Raw genomic sequence first — 14,110 nt, forward strand, 5'->3', positions numbered from 1 at the left:
CTGGTCTTTTCACCCCACTCTCTTATGATGCCCACAGCCAACTCATACAAAGGAGCAGGCAAGGGCTAAAGTTATGCATTTACCCACACCACTACACTACTCCTAACCTTCAAAGTTTCCCACAGACAAATTAGGCAACTTGTTAAAACAGATCTCCAGATATCCTGCAAGGGTGAGGTTCTGCAGTTCCCAGAGCTGAGCTGTGGTGTTCAACACTCCTAGGAACCTGCCCAAGGATCACCGGCCAGCAACTTGTAAACTGACTGACAAGAGCCATTAGCTTTTAAGAAACAATATGATGAAGTCAGATATTAAAGCTTCAGTGAGTATCCGCTGGCATAAGTGTACTACCAACAGGCTTCCCACTTCTTATTTAAGGACAAGACTGACATAATCCTCTCCTAATATCATCTGAGGACTCAGGGGGAACGAGGGGTAACCCACAAAACTGTACCCATGGCAACACTGTGCTCTAGGCTGAACTTGCAGGGCTGTGATCGTAAAACCACTGACACTTCTTTGTATTATTTGATATTTCCCTGATGTCATCTCTGCAAAGACACATAATACAGATTTAATAATATCCACGTCCTCCAGTTTTAGAGTCAACAATCACATTCACAAACAGATCAACTATTCTGCCTTTAAGCTTATTATTTGTCACTAACGAAGAAAACAAAAGATAAATGATATTGCTGCTGTTTCAAGAGCAAGTCAGATAAGGCCCTTTTATATCTGAAAAAGCTCATCTCTTCTGGTGTGAGAAGGGCAAAAAAGATTTAAAAAAAAAATTAAAAGAGCACGTGAACCCTCCACAACGCATCTGAAAAGATAATCAGAAAATTTACCAGTTTTCCTAAGAAAAAAAAAAAAACCAAAACAAAACGCAAACTTAAAGCAATTTTAACACAGACAGGTCCATCCAGCCAATATCACTTTTATCCTAATAGTATTGCTACATAAAATACTTTTCACTTCCTTTTTTGGAGAAAGACAAATAAATCTAAAAGTTAATCAAGTTGCAAAAGCACCTCATATATATATATATATCTCACCAGTGAAACATACACTACCAGGTGGAATAATCAAGCCTTGGCAAAGAGGAAATAAGCTGTACAACACCAGCACACCCCTGTCCTTTCAGTTCACAAAACAAAGCTACAGCAGCATCACACACAGAGCCCTACATAAAGGGGGCATAAGGAGGCACCAAGCAAGGCTTGCTATTCCACAAGCTGAAATACTGAGAAAGTACTTAGACATCTATTACATTATTCAAGAAGCCTTTCCGATACTCTGCTGAAATTGTAAGCTGGGAAGAATATGGTTCATTAAACATAGGACTCCAGCTTTAAAGAAAAAGAAAACTTTTAAAAAAAGCTAAAATAAATTAGTTTCTTTGTTAAATCCATACAGGAATGGAAACATAAGAACATAAAGGAAGGAAAAGAAACAAGGAAAGGAGCCACCAAGCAAGAGTTATCAAGAAGAACCTAAAAAAACCCAAACCAAACCCCAACATCTAAGTTCAGGTTTAATATGTTCACAGATCATGCACTTAACACAGCCTTCTAAGAGGGGTAGAGTTTACAACAAAGCATACTACCTACAGCAAGATACACTTAAGAGGTAGCTTCTGGCAGTAGAACAGCATCTTCAGGACCAAAAACTTCACTGTCTAGAGCTTCAACTTATCATCAGCAACCTTACATCATGCTGTAGCAAACATTTGTTTAATACTTATCACTACAACTGTTCTTTCCAAAAGAAGTTTGCTCATCTTGAAACCGGGCCTGATCTATATAAATAGATGTTTGAATCTGCCGATGACTGGGCAGCGCTACCATGCAGGCCTCGAGTGCCGCATCCACACCGCGCCACACCCAGCGCACCAGGCTGCGAGCAAGCAGCAACTCTGCAAATACTTATCCCTTCTGCGTTACCGAGCTGCGGCGCAAATATCCCCTGATGCAACTCCACAGCGATCCTTATAAAGCAGGGAAGGAGATTGGCCAAGCAGGAGGATAGTGGGGAAGGACGGGGGAAAAAAACACGTTACACAAAGTTTTGAGAGGTCCCAACGAGAAATGCCGATTCGCAGCGTTGCCCTCGACCCCCAAACGCGCCCCCCATGTGTCGGAGGGGGGCAGCTCTAATGGAGCCCTGCCGAACTTACCGCTGCGAGGGCTGCAGCCCACCCGCCCGCCCGCGGGCCACCTCAGCCTTTCCCCCCCTTGCAACAAAGGCGCCCCCCGGCAGCGCCCACCTCCTCCGGGACGACCCCGGCCGCGCAGATGCTCTCCTGATGCTGCGGGACCTTCCTCCCCCTCGCCCTCCGCCCTCTGTCACCCACAGCCCAGCCCGGCCCGCCCTCCCTCCCTCCCGCGCTGCCGGCGGCCGCCGCCGCGGCCTGGCCCCCCGGCCCGGCGCCTCCCGCCCCGTGCCCCTCACAAAAGACCCGGCAGCGCCGCCGCCCCCCGCCAGGCCCCCCCACAAGGGCGAGGCCGGAGCCCCCGCCGCCCGGGCCGGGCCGCCCCTCCATCGCCTCACACCGCCTCAGAGGGCGCCACGCCCGCTCCCCACTCGGAGCGGGGTATCCCCACGCCCTCTCGCCGCCCGCAGCTCGGAGCCCGCCGCGACGGCCCTTACCAGAAGCGGAGGGGGGCGCGGGGGGCTGCCGCCGGGACGGAGCCGCCTGGTCAGTGTCACTCTCCCCTGCGGGCCCGGCTAGGGGAGGAGAAGGAGGGAACGGAGCCGCGCTGACCTCACGCCGAGCGCAGTACCCTGCTAGCGCCGCGGGCGGGCTCTCGGCCGCTCCGCCAATGGCGCCGCGCCGCGCCCGCCGCCCGCCAATCCCCGCGAGCGCGGGCGGCGCAGGGCCGGGAGGGCGGCGGGCGGGGCTGAGGCGGCGCTGCAGTGACAGGGCAGCGAGGTAGGGTGCGGCGCGGAGGGGCCATGGCGCTGGGTGGGGCACGGGGAGAGGGGCCGCGGGGGCGGGCTGAGGGGACCAGCGGAGGAGGGGAGCCGTGGGGCGGTGGGGGTGAGGGGAGAGGCCTGAGGGGAGCAGGGACGGGATGTGGAGCGGGGGAGTTTGGGCTGAGGGGCATAGGGGCCCGAGGGGACGTGGCTGAGGGGAAGCAGAAAGTGGGCTGAAGGGATGTGGCTAGGGGAGGGTGGCTGATGGGAACGGTGAGGGGAGATGGCAGCGAGGGTACTTTGAAGTGATAGGGAATGGGCCAAGGAGATATGGTGAGGAAACACGGGGCTGAAGGGAGATGGGACTGTCAGGCAGTGATGGAGCCCGACCTCGACTGCGGAGACCCTCAGGGGTGGCAGGGTGTCTTTGCAGCACTGCTTTGGAGTTGGTGCAGTCTTGGAGGGGTGGTATGAGCAGACCCCCTCCCCAGGCAGAGGGAGCAACCCCAGCATGACCGTGCATACAGCACTGACACACAGTGATGGTCAGCAAGCAGCACATTTCAGTTCCTGGCAGCAAAGCTTTGTCATCTCACCTTTGGAGACCAAGATGGTTGTTCATAGACACAGAGCAGTCTGAGGGTGGATGACGGCTGGCAGGGGATGAAGACATCCCATGGGTTGAGGAGGGTGAGGTGGGGCAGGAGAGGACTATATTTGGCAGGGGAGAGGATATCCTGGGAGCACGTGCACACCTGTATTGGACAGGAGGACTCACCGATGTGGTGAAGCAGCTGGAAAGACGCTTGCAATAAAACACAGCATCCAGGGACAGATGCATAGATTCCACCGTGGCCCTTCTGGTGCAGAAATGCAACCCTCCTTGCATGCAGGACAGGAGAACAAGACATAGGGATGAAATGTAGATAGCAGGATGGTAGGTGATGAAAGAACATGCTTTTTATGGCAGAGGCATAGTTGTAGAATCACAGAATCCCTGAATGGTTTGGGTTGGAAGGGCCCTTAAAGACCCCCCAGTCCCACCCCTGCCACACGCAGGGCCCCCTTCCCCCAGCCCCGGTGGCTCCCAGCCCCGTCCAGCCTGGCCTTGGGCACTGCCAGGGCTGGGGCACCCACAGCTGCTCTGGGCAGCCCGTGCCGGCGCCTCGCCGCCCTCACAGGGAAGGATTTCTCCCTCAGCTCTGATCTCCATCTGCCCTCTCTCAGCGCAAAGCCGTTCCCCCTTGTCCTGGCGCTGCAGGCCCTTGGGAAAAGCCCCTCCCCAGCTTCCTCGCCGGCCCCTTTGGGTGCTGGAAGGTGCTCCAGGGTCTCCAGGAGCCTTCCCTTCTCCGGGCTGAACAGCCCCAGCGCTCCCAGCCCGGCTGCGCAGCAGAGGGGCTCCAGCCCTCTGGCCATCTCCGTGGCCGCCTCTGGCCCCGCTCCAACAGGTCCGTGCCCTCCTTATGCTGGGGGCCCCGGAGCTGGAGGCGGCGCTGCAGGGGGGTCTCAGCAGAGCGGGGCAGAGGGGCAGAGCCCCCTCCCTCGCCCCGCTGGCCACGCTGCTGGGGATGCAGCCCAGGGCATGGGGGGCTTTCTGGGCTGCGAGCGCACGTGGCCGGGTCACGTCCAGCTTCTCGCCCACCAGCACCCCCAGTCCCTCTCCTCAGGGCTGCTCTCAATCACTTCATTGCCCAGCCTGTGTTGATACTGGGGGTTGACTCAACCCAGGTGCAGGACCTTGCACTTGGCCTTGTTGAACTTAATAAGTTTTGCAGGGGCCCACCTCTCCAGCCTGCCCAGGTCCCTCTGGGTGGCATCCCTTCCCTCCAGCATGTCAGCTGCACCACATATCCTGCTGTTGTTGGCAAACTTGCTGAGGGCGGCTTGGTCCCAGTGTCTGTGTCGCCAACAGAGTTGTTAAACAGTGCTGGTCCCAGTACGAACCCCTGAGAAATGCCACTTGTCACTGGTCTCCACCCAGACATTGAGCCATTGACCACAGCTCTTTGAGTGCGATCATCAGCCAATTCCTTACCCACCAAGTGCTCCGTCTCTCAGATCCATGTCTCTCCAGAGACAAGGGTGTCGTGTGGGACAGTGTCAAATGCTTTGCACAAGTCCAGGCAGGTGACGTCAGTCACTCTTCCCTCCTCCACCAACACTGTAACCCCACTGTAGAAGGCCACCAAATTTGCCAGGCACAGCTTGCCCTGAGTGAAGCCACGTGGTGCACATGGCTGAAACTCCCTCAAACAAGAGAAAGGTGAGATCATACAGTATTGGTACAGTGACAACAAACATGCAGGAGGAATATTCAGCCTCAGTCTTCACGGTTTAAACCATCACAAGCTATTATGCAAATTAAACCACAAGGGAGGGAGATCATCCCCTGTCTGTCGACAGCAAGGCTCCTGCATGTGCCCAAGGGCTGTATGTGTCACTCATCTGACCCGAGGGAGCTACTGAGCTACTAAATCTCATGAAAATATGTGGCATGTTGGCCTGCTAGATAAGAAAATCAGTGTGGTGACTAAATCAAAACAAAAATAGGTGTGTCTCTTATGTCTGGTCACTTGAGGGAGGAAACACCCTTTGCATCAGGCTGTGGAAGGGGGCACACCCCATCCATGTAGAGTTAAGGTTGCAGCTTCTGCCTGACCCCCTCTTCCCAAACCTGGGAGTGTGGGTACATTTCCAGGGCCAGAGCTTGTAAGGGGAAGACAGCAGGGAAATTCTGTGTCCTGATGAAAGTCATACATATAACAACTGCTTGTACCATGTGCTATTTTTAAGGTCTAAGATTAAATAGCATCCTAATGGCTTTCTTTGGAAGGATCAGGCAACGGTTTGAATTTCAGCGCTGTCCCAGCCTACCTTGGGCTTCAGATCATTATAGGCTTAAAAATCCCTCTCTCTCCTTAGCAGATCCACCTCTCTTGTCCTCTGGAGCCTTTCTGCTAACTGTTCTCCGAGATGACGTAGACCCTGGTTCTCGTGCAGGACAGCAATTCCTGTGCCTGTGGAGCAGCCATAGTAATACAACAAAAAGCAGTGGGTTACATCAGCGCCATGTCGGGGAGTACATCTGACCTGCTTTTGGTTTCAAAAAGAACTTCTAGTTCTTCCCTGAGCCTTGAATTTATTCCCCAAAATAAAACCTTAAAGAGTCCAAAGCCTAGCCTTCAATACAGTGGTCACACGGGAGCAACCTATTGGTGTTTTAAGGAGACAGAAGTGTCCAGAGTTCACACTCGCCCTAGTCCCAGCCAGGCACACCTAACCAGCAGAAATCAGAGCAGGCAGCCGCCCTGCAATGCCATAGGTGTGTCCATTATAAACTATGCGTTGCAGCAGGCAACTGTCCAATATGATCCAAACATCCTTATTTCATTGCACAAAGGGCTTCCTACTTACAAAATCTGAATTTATAAACCCTGGGTGGTGGGCTACCATCAGCCCAAAAGCTGTGATCTGTTTCTACAGCATGTAGCATCACAGTCCGGGCAGCTGTCTCCCATCACTGTTCTTCCATACACATTGCTAGCTAAGAACAAATTCTTCTGGTTGTCTCATCCCCATCTACAGCTTTTTCTTCATAATATGTGGCATCCTCATTGCACATCTTAAGCTGTTATGGGTTTTTTACCCTATTATGCATAGCTTCTCAGTACACTGAGAACTGGGCTTCCTGGTTTTCTTAGATCCTGTCTTGCTTCAGCTGAAGGCAGTTGAATTTTTGTCATTGGTATTGGAAGGAGCAGGATGGAAGAGAGAATTTCATAGCTCAGCTTACATCTGAAGGACAGAATAACTTGTTCCTGATCAGAAGGAAGGAAGGAAGGAAAAGCAATATATAATATGAGCTACACCTCTGTCCTCCACACAGATGAATTCCTGCAACTGTTCAGCAATCATCAATGTAAAGGCGGGATGAAATCCCAGCTGGACTTGTTCCTAGGTGAACAACTGACTGATGTGTTCCCTTAGCTGCTAGCATGCTTACAAGCCTAGCTTCCCCAGAAAAAACTCCTGGCTCCTTTATTATTCTACCTGAGCTTAGCTTCTGTGGGGACACTGTTTAATATGAAACTTCCTTGTTTTAGTTCAAAATCTGAAGTCTGCTCTTTGCTTTATGGGAGCAGCTCTAGGACAGACTCCATTCGTTGCCTCCCCACATATTTTTGCTATGCAAAAATTCAGAGCATCTCATTTATCTTTGTTTATCCCTGGAAAGAATATAACCTACTTCTCCACTTGCTTTTCCAGCTGCCTTTCTGGACTCCGCGAGTCGTCTCTCAGCTCCGTTTGTCCTAAAAGAGAGGGCAGCAGGAACCACCCTCCTCGGTCATATGGCAGTCAAAGTCTATGAGAAGCTACCGGTGTATCTGTCCTTGTAATAGCAAGTAATTTTTTTTAATTTTTTTTTTTGCAGGGGGAGGTGGAGGGAGAGAAGGTGCGTGGGCAATAGCTCTGCCCCTTCATCAAGTCAGGCAGTGAAAGTGGATGGGGTAAAAGTAAGGGGACCAGCTTATCTCCCTAACGAGTCCCTCCAGGCCAGGCCCATTAGCCCAGCAGGGCAGGTAAAGCAGGCCAGCAGTCAGGCTGCTCTTCGTGTAGGTCTGACTTGTATCATGTGAGTCACTTGTGAGCGCTGAGGGAGCCAGGCAGGGAGAGCTCGTTTCTGGCAAATGCTTGTTCATGGCCACTTTGATGGGAGACAGTGCAAATTAAGGACACTCGGTAACGTGGCAGGGCTTGGCTTGGCTGTTCCAGGGCATTGACAGTAAAAGCCTTGGAGAGAAACAGCGATGAACAGTGCGGCTTTCTGGCCCATTTATCAAGAGTTTGTCATTCTCCCTTCAAAGCATATGACATGATAGCCAAAGGTGAATGCTCAACATGAGAAGTGCTTGGGAGGCAAGGCTGCTGGGGATTGTCCTGGCTCCGCAGGGATGCCGCTTTAAAAGCCCCGTGTTGCTGAGAGGTTCCTGTCATCCCTCTGATCTCTCAATCATTTCAGACATGCAGCAGAGCCTGTGGAGGGGTCATTTCCAAAAATGAGTGCTCGTCAGTGGCAGTTAGTAAGTAAGGCACCCTGAACCCTCTATAAAGAAGGAGAAAGAAAAAAAAAAGCACCAGTTTTATAAAGTGTTTGAGTGGAGCAAAGAATTGCCTCAGCTCTTACAGTAGCACCCAGGAAACTTTTTTTCAGGAAACTTGGGTTTCTGTATGCTTTTGAAAGTGAATGCCTGTAAGCATCTTGGAGAATTTGAATACTCCTACAAAAGTAGCCTGCAACTTCCACTCCCATGCTGCTGTCTTCATTTCACATCCACTTCCCTCTGATGAATCAGGCATGCAAGAAGAAGCTAACTAGCCCGAGTGAGGCAGGACGCCGCTCCGGCAAATACAAAAGCATTGTGGGGCGCTGGCAGATATTGGCCGGCCAGCCAGCCAGGGCTGTTATGCTTATCAAAGCTGACTCCAGCACAATGGAAGGCATGGAATTTTGGCCAGGGACCCCTGCCACCCCAGAGACCTGTCAAATCTCTCTGACTGGTCATGGGATTTGCCTTGCAGCTGGCACACCCTGTGATCTTCTGATCTGGGATTGTCTGTCAACTGTAACCTGGTGCGCAGGGCGAGGAGGAGGAGGGTGGCTGCAGTGCCATGCTGAGGCTGTGGGAGCAAGTAGTGCTGCTGAGGGCTCTGCGGTCCCCGGGGCACCATCAGAAAGCACAGCTCTAGCTGCTGTCCTGCATCCCAGGTCCTACTGTAAGTGACCCAGGGTGTGGGATGCTTCCCGCACTCAGCACATGAACCAGAGCATGGGCGTTCGCATGCGGGAAGAGGAGAACCTGCCAAGGCTTGCCATCATGTGGTAGCTGAGGTTTGCATCTAAGCAGAGCCTTGTCCTGGTAAGTGCTCGACAGCCTGGCCTGGAGGGCTTCATCCTGCTCCTCTGCACTGGAGAGGGCGTTTAGCATCAGGTTGGCAGAGCTGATCTCTCCTCCAGCCTGGGCCTCTCGTAAACCAAGCCCAATTATTCTGAGACAGAAAATTTGAGTCTGTGCTGCAATGACAGAATGAGATGTCCTCAGGAGTCTGCGTGTAGCCTTGAGTTACCTTTTATAAATAGGTTAACAGCTGGAGGGCCCGTGTGTGTTTAAAGGGAAAAGACACAGTACATGCCCTATATAATATGCTCTGTCCTAAGCAATTCTGCCATTCTGTTGATTTATATCTGGAGATTAAAGGATTTGCCTTTCAATCAAATTATTCTTCTCAAACTACCAAGTGGGGGAGAGAGGGGATTTTGATCACATTCTCCACTCTGTGCAGCTATCCCCAGTGAAGCCACAGAAATTTTCTCCCTTGCTGTGCAATACATGCAGCTCGTGAATTACTCCCGCTCACTTTGATGGTGATTTGCTATTTCTGTCCTGCTTCTGGTGCACAGGACATTTGCGGCGCAGGAGCGGGTGAGAGGTCTTTGGGCCCCCAGGAGCTTCCAGCCCAAAGCAGACAGAGCATGTAACCAGGACTGACAAATGCCGTGTGATGAGACAGAAGACGACTGTTCAAGGGAAAAGCAGGCTGCAAAGAGCCTGGCTCCATCAGGCCCTGCAGGTCTGCAAGAAGTTCTGTGCAAGCCATATCCCTCACCAACAAGGAGAGCGTCCCAGGGATCAGAGCCTAGTTAGCTTTGATTTTACTGTTCTCTTCCTTCCTCAGGCGATCAGATACAAGATAAGGCGCAGAGAGCGGCAGAGGGGGACGTTTTGGTCACTCATCTAGAGGCTGGAAGGAGCAGATCTGAGGACGATGAGATGGAGGACACGGGTGTCTGGAGGACTGCCATGCCTCTGTTATGAGATGTGCCATCACTGCTTGGACAAAATGAGGGGACTGTGAAAGGCAACGGAACCTCACATCTCTTCAGTGTAGTACCCTGTGTCAGATGGTACTGGGGCCAGGCACGGAAGTTTGCCAGGCCAACACAGAGGTGATCTCTTCACGCTGAATCTCATCCTGCACCTGGATTGCTGCCTGGCTGAAGCTCTGGGACAGGAGGGTTCATACACTTTCCATACAACTCATTATGACTATTCCAGACATTCCTGGGACCCAACGGTCTACTCCCTTTCTGAGTCCTAAAAAGCCAGCAGCAACACTTTCTTGTGGCAACAAGTTACACAGGGTAATGGTACATGTGCAAATTAATGGTTTGGAGTGTGCTGCTTTCCAATTCCTTTGTTTTTGTGTTACAACAAAAAAAGAAGTGAAAGGTTCCTGCTGTACTTTCTGTCAGCCGTTCAGCATTTCCTCTGGTTCCATCGCATAATTTCTGACTTGCCTTTTTTTCTGAGGTGGCTGATGCCTCAGTGTCCCATCACGTGCTCTTCCCTCTCCCGTGGCTGCCCTCCCGGCTTTTGGTGAACAACCCTGAATTCTCCAACTTCCTTGTCGTGGTGGGATGAGGCAGAACTATGGGTATCATCTTTGGAAAGACATTGCTGTTTACATACATTTCCTACATCCCTCATCTGGGTTCCAGTACTTTCATTATACCTCATCTTACTTCCCTTAAAGCTCTAACAACCTGTTGTTCCCCTTGCTCACAGACAAGGCAGAAGCCAGGGCAGTGCTGTCTACAGAAATGCCCAAGTTCTGTTTCTGAAACGACACAGTCACTGTAGAAACCTGACTCCCATGAAATTCCCCTTGGTTATCAAAACAGCTGAGAGCACTTCGGCTGTCTGAAGAATTCCCAGGGCATTTTCTGCTGTTTATTTTCCCTTTGGGCAGTTCGCCCATTTGTGCAAACCCTATGAAAGAGCAGGTGTGATGGAAAGCCCGTATGCGTGATGCTCATCCACAGCTGTGCAGCCACCGCTGGTCCCATTTTGCACACTCATCAGTTCAGACATGCAAATAAAGGGTGTGTAGTTTTCATTTATATGCTTTAGCTTTAAATACGAGCCACACAGGGAAGTTGCATGAAAACCATCTTTTCAGGCTAGAAGCAAGCCCTCGGTGTGAATTAAAGGCAGTGTCATATTATCAGCAAGGACAGAGCTCGGCCCTTCTTGATCAAAAGCTGCTTTCCCTGGCAGCTCGTGCCAATGGAGGCAGCAGGGTGCCAAACCCCATGCCAAACCCGAATTATTCAGCTACAGTAGAGCAGAAGGCGGAGACCTCCCTATGTAGCGCACCCAGCTCACTGCAGCATCACCTGGGAGACCTTGTGAGAAGCCCTTTGCCCAGCTGGAGATGGCCCGCTGGCCCTCCAAGGTGCTCAGCACCAGCTCAGCACCACCTGAGTGGGCAGCACAGCCGTGTGCCTCAGCCAGCTGATGAAGCCTGCCCAGCTGAGCAGGCGATGGAGCTCTGGGCTGGGGAAGGATGGACCTTCCAGCACATTCAAAGGTGTTACTGAGATGCATTTCTCAGGCGTGCGATTGGAGAGGTTTTCTGAATCTGCTCCCAGACCTGGCTGCCAAGAGAGAGCAGCATATATGAAGCAGAGAAAATTAGCTAACCCCTGAGGCTGGGGTTAGAGAGGGGATCTCTGAGGAATTACCTCACATCCAAAACTCTAGTAGGGAAAAAAGGAAGGTACTGGCTGGGGGAAGGGTGTAACTGCGAGAAACAGGCCTGAAGGAGAAAAGAGAAAATGCATCATTGCGCTGCATGACATGGCTGCAGCAGATAGCTGCTTGAATTATACATAGAGCAGAGGGCAGATTACATCAGAATTAAAAGTTGCCTGAAAATGCCAAAGAATGAAACTCAATCGGTTGTATAAAAATTTAATTACCATGTTGTTAAACCCTAGCTTTCCGGAAGAGACAAAGTAAACACGGTTTCTGGAAGACTATTTCTTCCCTTGGGACTCCATGATAGACGTGGAGACCTGATTGCAAAATTTCATCCTTGCCAGTAGGAGGAAAAAAAAAATGCATGCAATATCCAAAGCTTAGGCTCAAAAGCCACAAACTGCAATATTTTTTTCTACATATCTTTCTGCTCTCACTTTAAAAAGAAATGAGAGCTGGGGAAAATGACAGCAGCTTCCATTACTATGGGTGAGAATTCCCATTTAAATTCTTATTCATCTTCCAAAAATGAGACACTTTAAGGAAGGGGGGGGGGGGGGGGGGGGAGGGGGGAGGGAATGCACTCCAGTTGCTTGGAATAGAAATACAACTCGTTCATACAAAGCATGGAAAATAATGATAATCCAATGAAAAAAATCTTGGCAGACTATGAAATTCAGAAAAGGGAGAAGGGGAGAGAAAAGGCAGAGGACGCAGAAAGTCTGAGCGATTGCAGAAGTTAAACTCAGCAAGAAGGCTGAGACAGCCCCTCAATGGCACTTCACAGAGCCATCGGGTAAAACATGCTTCGGGGAGAGCAAGCAGGCATTTAGGGCCCAGCAAAGGAGGGCTGTTGGGACTGATTTAAAATATTATTTTGGTGTTTAATTTTTGCAGTCAAGAGGAGTTATCATACAAAATAGCCCGGCAGCAGACAGGCAGAAATTAAGGAAAACATAGGTGCACCTCTGTGAATCAAACCTAATTGGAAGCGTTCACCAGACAAGGATCCAGGCAACCAAATAGCCCAATTCAGCTATTTTCAACTTTTTGATAAGCTGAATTAATCACTATTAGCAGCGCTTAACTGTGAAGTGGTATCTGTATTAAAGACTGCCTTTGAAGGGGAAGAAAACAGACTCTGAAGGAATCAAAGCCCCCCTCATCTAAACTACTCCCAGATTATTCGATCTGAAGGTTTGCGGCAGCTGGGAAAATTATGGGTGTGAAATGCCACAAAATAAGTGATAAAGAAATAAGTGATAAAGACTTCTATAAATAGATGTCTTCAGTGCCAGCACCAGTCAATAAACAGAATCATACAGATAGAGCGAGCTTGGGAAAAATGAATCCTACAGACAGAGAGAAGAAGATTACAAGAGCGTTAGGAAGACAGAAGATCAGAAAGCTGTGTCGCAATTAACTCATTTAAGAGTATAGTTTAATACGCTGGCGACAGACGCCAGCAAGCAAACCTTTAGCAACATAAAGATGCCATATGAAAGCAAAGAAGATATTGTCTTGAAAGCCTGAAATGACTCAAGAATTCTTTCCTAAATTAAAAACAATCCCCAAAGGTCATTACACATTATAATGAAATACATGCTACTGTTGCCGCTTAATATAAAATCCTCTAGTCCTCAAATAGCCCCAGTTCTGGAGTCGCTGGAGTAGATCTGCGAGCAGCAGGCTAGCTGAAGATACATGGGATTGATTAAACCTGAAATTTTAGGTAACAGGAGAAACTGTAGAGGCAACAGGGAGTTTGAAAAGCTGTGGGGTCAGACAGTCTCCAGGCAAATGTCACAAGGCGTTGAAGGCATTGTTAGCATCCCTAAGGGGTGACCTTCAGGCCATTCCTTTCAAGAGAAAGGTCCCCAGTCCACGAAAGAAACTGCTGTAGTTGTTCTCCTGGTGAGAGGAGCCTTTGCTGTGTGCAGTTCTTAGAGGCCCATATCGTTACTGAATCACTGTTTAAAGATTTTAGCAAAAACACTAGCTAGTGAACTGCAGACTGTGCTTGTGGTTTATATAAACCCCAAATGAAGCTGGATGAAGCAAGGACAGTGTGCAGATCTGCTAACAGAGCACTGGGAAACCTTCAGAGGGCTTGCTTTTAGCCAGCAGAGAGCCTTTTAATTTTAGCTCTATGAATCTTTCATTGCAGAGAGAGTTTTGGGAAGGGGGCTCTCTGACTGAAGTCATGTCCCATGTGGACATCCCCCCCAGATTTTGTTAATGGACAACTTCTGTCGGTGTCAGCCCCAAAGCAGTTTTAAAACTCAATGGATTAATTCTCCTCTGTGTGAGAACAGGCTCCGACGCCTATTGTCTCCTCTACTTGGCCATGGAGCCTTTGGAAGAATAAGGGATAATCAGTTTGTCACAACTGTCGGGAGTGCACTGCGCAGAGTTTTGCATGCTGACAGAGTAGTACCGGTTGTAACCAGCCCTAACATTTCCCTAAAATTAGTATCTAAATCAATCCATTGCTTTGGGAAAGCATCTTCTTTTGAATTAAATTATTCCGGATCTGAGTATTAGCAATATTTTTGCTAAACTTGAGCTGTCACCCTACCAGAGCATGATTAAAT

The 14,110-nt window shown here is 50.1% G+C and overlaps 1 protein-coding gene and 1 long non-coding RNA gene across 17 annotated transcripts in view; one reads left to right on the forward strand and one right to left on the reverse strand.

Moving 5' to 3' along the window:
* MAP4 (microtubule associated protein 4) overlaps positions 1 to 2,810 on the reverse strand; it is a 170,785-nt gene extending 167,975 nt beyond the window's left edge. For 5 of the 13 annotated variants that reach the window (XM_055803552.1, XM_055803555.1, XM_055803556.1 and 2 more), the window contains exon 1: positions 2,650 to 2,807. The gene's annotated coding sequence lies outside the window, so the exon portion shown is untranslated. Of the gene's footprint in view, positions 1 to 2,266; positions 2,324 to 2,649 lie in introns of those variants that run through there. The other 8 variants (XM_055803551.1, XM_055803558.1, XM_055803562.1 and 5 more) reach the window with 5 other exon arrangements.
* Positions 2,811 to 4,435: 1,625 nt separating this feature from the next.
* On the forward strand, positions 4,436 to 11,753 carry LOC129784432 (uncharacterized). 4 transcript variants are annotated; one of them, XR_008747160.1, is made up of 4 exons: positions 4,436 to 6,874; positions 7,183 to 8,834; positions 9,377 to 9,546; positions 9,652 to 11,748. It is a non-coding gene; the product is annotated as an uncharacterized LOC129784432 (long non-coding RNA). The 4 variants fall into 4 exon arrangements; XR_008747161.1 differs by having other exon boundaries at positions 4,455 to 7,997; positions 8,684 to 8,834; positions 9,652 to 11,753; XR_008747162.1 differs by having other exon boundaries at positions 4,456 to 7,309; positions 8,684 to 8,834; positions 9,652 to 11,753.
* Positions 11,754 to 14,110: the final 2,357 nt, after the last annotated feature.

Source organism: Falco peregrinus, chromosome 5 (assembly GCF_023634155.1).
Source record: "Falco peregrinus isolate bFalPer1 chromosome 5, bFalPer1.pri, whole genome shotgun sequence".
Taxonomy (NCBI): Eukaryota; Metazoa; Chordata; class Aves; order Falconiformes; family Falconidae; genus Falco; species Falco peregrinus.